Source organism: Vulpes lagopus, chromosome 11 (assembly GCF_018345385.1).
Source record: "Vulpes lagopus strain Blue_001 chromosome 11, ASM1834538v1, whole genome shotgun sequence".
Classification (NCBI taxonomy): domain Eukaryota; kingdom Metazoa; phylum Chordata; class Mammalia; order Carnivora; family Canidae; genus Vulpes; species Vulpes lagopus.
The window spans coordinates 106,166,921-106,171,604 of NC_054834.1; positions in this window are offsets into that span (position 1 = coordinate 106,166,921).

Consider the following 4,684-nt stretch of genomic DNA (forward strand, 5'->3'; position numbering starts at 1 on the left):
GTAACAAAAATTGGTTCTTAGAGAGGAAGGAGTAAAAAAAAAAATGTCTTTATTACCGTGGTATGTGGCCATCTAAAGCTCAACTGTATACCCCACAGAGTTTTATTTCTTGATATTCAGTTTCTTTCATGGGATTTTTTTTTTAGGTATCACCAAAATGGCATTGATTGACACTGAGTTCTTGGAAGATATGCAAAATGTTTGCAAGATCATTGCTACAAAATTATAGTGAATAGATGGTGCAACTGGAGGACTGTATCTTGGTCATTTGCTCAGTCTCAAAGTCCTGTAGGAAGGTCACCCTTAGGTGCCTTTTGGCTGTTATTGTCTGCTTTATGGTTCTGGTGGTTTATGTGTGATTTTCATTGCTTTCGTGTGTTGGTTGGTTCTGGAAATTGAATAAAAAATAGTTTATATTTTATTATTTAGTTCTATAGCATTAGTCAACCTAGATTAGTTAAATAAAGTACTAAAAAGAGAAAGAAAAATATAATATCTGAATGACTATCAGACTATCAGGTAATTAAGTTATTTTCTCATATAAAGCAAAAGTTAAAAGTTAAGTTCACTAAAAGTAATTTTTAAGCAATTAATTTAGTTTTTCTGCTATTTTGCTGGAAAATAAGTTTTGAATTATTAATTTTAGAATTTTCATTACATTGCTATTATGTATTTATATATGCTGCTAATTTGCATGTATAATTTGATACACTTTGCTGAAGTAAATGAATTGCATTAAAAATTACTCAGCATAAACAATATTAAGTTAGTAGCTTTACATTTTTAAATTTTTACTTGAAAGTTTTTAGTCATTCTTTGTCCTACATTGAATAAAAAGTAATATTTGTATTTATTCTTCTTTATGGACAGAGCTCGAATAGACATACATTATGCCAACAGATATAACCTATCAATAGTAGTCAAATTTCCTGGGGAGATATTAGGGAAAAAAAAGTCTATAAATGCCACTATGGTAGGTAGCAATGAGAAAAATGTTGGGAAACAGATGTGGGAACGTAGACATTAGGTATTAATTCCAGACACAGAGAAGGTCTTAGGTAACACATTGTATGTTAGGTCAAAATAAACATTGTACCAGATTCCTCGCTGTGGGAAAGACAAGGTGGAAATCAGTAAAAATGAAAAACATCGAATTCCAGGTAAAAGAGAATACCATAACCTCAAGGTAACCTCCGTAATGGTGAGTAAGACCTAACGAGTAGGCAGGGATTTCAGTGTTGGATGTAATTCTTCCTTATATAATTACATGCATAGATTTCAGAACTTTCTTCTATGCTCCAGACTAACCTCGCAGAATTTGATGCCTTAGAGATGTTTCAGGTTTGGTTTATCAGAGACATTTCAGACTTCAGGATGGAACTCTCTTATGATCCTTTCCTCCACTCCTTTCCTCCCTTGGTCTTTGACTCTTCCATTTCATAATTTTGCAGGAACGTTCAACTAATTGTTTAAACCAGTGGCTGGGCTGTTCAGTTATCTTTGATTCTTCTGTCACTTCATTCCCATATGAAATTCAGCAAGTATTTCTGTTACGGTAATACTTGTCTCAAACGTCATCACCTCTCTCTTGGCTCCCAGAAGAACCAACTAGTCTCCCTTTCACGCTCATCTTCTGGCAACCCTTTCTCCATTAACCATCAGAGTTACCTGAATACAATTTAATATTCACTGTTTAATTTCTTCAGTGGTTTTCGTTGCAGTTAAAACCAGTCCTGATTCCTTACTGTGTGTTCTGAGTTCCTTCATGATTTGGCCCGTGAGGTCTCCAAACTCTTACCTTGCTACTTTCTCCTTTTTACCTCCAAGGTGCAGTCAAACTGTTATTCTTTCAGCTTCTTGGATAAACCCAGTTCTTTGTGGCTCTCAAGGTTTGCTCAGGTTGTTTGCACTGCCTGCAGTATTCATTCCTGCCATGCTTTTTGTGGAAGTATCCATTTTTGCCCTTGAAATTGCAACCAGAAAGTCACCCTTCCAGACTATCCTATTGACAAAGGTTCTCACCTTCACTTTGTTCTTTTCTCCAGATTAGTATCTAGTTTGTTTTTTTATTATTATTTTTTAAAGATTCTACTTATTTGAGAGAGAGAGCGGTGGGAGGGGAAGAGGGAGAAGATACCTTGCTGAGCAGAAAAGCCAAACATGGGGCTTAACTCCAGGACCCCGGGATCATGACCTGAGTTTGAAAGCAGCCGCTTAACTGACTGAGCCACCCAGGTGCCCCTTGTTTGTCCTCTATATCAGTTACTATAGTTGGTCATTTTTACTCATTTGTTTTTATTTTTATTTATTTTTATTTTTTATTTATTTCTTTTTCGTTTACTTGTTTTTAGTGTATATCCTCCACTAAACTGCAAGCTTCCTGAAAGCAGGATTCTTTTATTTGGTTCATTGTTTACCACGAGAGCTTAACTCCTCGTATATGCCATGTTGGAAACCAATACATATTTATCAAATATGTCCTCTCCAGGTGGGGACCGAGGGGTTATATAATCCTACTTCAAAGAGATATCATAGAAAAGAGTTTGGAGGTGTAAGGCCTCATGGATTTGCCTTGAGTTTCTAGAAATATATATTTTATATATTTTAATTTTATATATTTTATATATATATTTTAACCTTTTTAATTAAGTTGTTTTAAATTTGAGTATAGTTAACAGTTTTACATTAGTTTCAGGTGTATAATATGGTGATTTAACAATTCTGAACACTACCCAGTGCTCATCATGATAAGTGTGCTCTTTAATACCTGTCGTTAATTTCCCCAATTCCCCCATTCCCCCCCTCACCCGCCCTGGAACCATCAGTTTGTTCTCTATAGTTAAAAGTCTGTTTCTTGGTTTGTATCTCCTCTCTCTCTCTGTCTCTGTCCCTCTCTCTCTCTCTCTTTTTACTTTGCTCTTTGGTTTTGTTTCTTAAATACAACATATGAGTGAAATCATGGTATTTGTCTTTTTCTGCCTGACTTATCTTTATAGTCTCTAGTTCCATTTGTGTTGTTGCTAATGGTCAGATTCCATTATTTTTTATGGAAATGAATAATATTCCATTGTGTGTACACACACACACACTACTTCTTTATCTGTTTATCTACTGACTGAGACCTGGGTTGCTTCCATAATTTGGCTGTTGTAAATAATGCTGCAATAAACACTGGGTTGCTTATATCCCTTTGAATTAATGTTTTTGTATATTTTGGGGGGTAAATACCCAGTAGTGCAACTACTAGACTATATAGTAGTTCAATTTTGGAGTTTTTGAGGAACGTCCATGCTGTTTTCCATAGTGGCTGCACCAATTTGCACTCACCTGTAGTGCATGAGGCTATTTCTTCACATCCTCTCCAATACTTCTTGTTTCTTTTATTTTTTATTTTAGCTATTCTGATTGGTGTGAGGTGATATCTCATTAGTTTTGATTTGTTTTTCCTTGATGATGAGTGATTTGAACATCTTCCCATGTGTCTTTTGGCCATCTGTGTGTCGTCTTTGGAGAAATGTCCGTTCATGTCTTCTTCCCATTTTTAATTGGGTTGTTTTTTGGGTGTTGAGTTGTATAAGTAATTTATGTATTTCAAATGCTAACTCTTTATCAGAAATGTTGTTTGCAAGTATCTTCCATTCTATAGGCTTTTAGTTCTGTTGTTTCCTCTGCTGTGCAGAAGTTTTTTATTTTGGTGAAGTCCAAATAGTTTATTTTTGCTTTTGTTTCCTTGCCTCAAAAAGTTGCTATGTTCAATGTGGGAGAAATTACTGCCTATGATTTTTATAGTTTCAGTTCTCATATTTATGTCCTTCATCCATTTTGAATTTATCTTTGTGTTTGGTATAAGCTAGTCATCCAGTTTCATTCTTTTGCATGTTGCTGTCCAGTTCTCCAAACACCATTTGTTGAAGAAGCTTTTTCCCATTGTATGTTCTTTCCTTCTTTGTCAAAGATTAGCCATATAAGTATGAGTTTATTTCTGGGTTTTCTATTCATGCCAGCCAGGTATCCTGGACTTTTCCCCGTAATCACTTCCAGTATGTCATGCCATTCTTTTTGGCCCACAATATTTCTGCTAAAAAATCAGCTGATAGCCTTATGAGGTTTCCCCTGTATATGGATGTCTTCTTTATTTCTTGCAATTTTTAAAATTGTTTCTCTATTACTGTTTTTCTTGCCAATTATTGTGTGCCTTAGTGCAGTGCTTCTTGGTTTGATATTATTGAGAGATTGATTGATTGATTGGAAAGGAGACTTTTTTTTGTGAAGATTTGCCATGGTCAGTCAGAAATTCCAAAGAATACACTTAAGTAATTGGACAACTGTGAAGTAAAGGGGGAAGTGTCTGAATGTGAAACATATATAAGGTACCCTTTTGTCTAGAAATCATGTCTACTTTGCATATAAATGGACATATCTTTTTAAAAATTGAAAATTAACATACATAACCAAAAAAAAAAAAAACAACAACCTATCTCCTCTCAGGTGCAGCTTCTTCTCTGTTTAGTTGTGGAGTTTGTTCTGTCAGTTTTTAGTTCTTTCTTGGTTTATTTACACAAACGTGAATGATACCTAATTGTGAACACGGGACAGGGTAAGCTTATGGTCCTTTTACTCCACTGCTTTCCCAGGCTCCCCCAAATTCATGTATTTAAATCAATAATGCGTGATTGAGACAAAA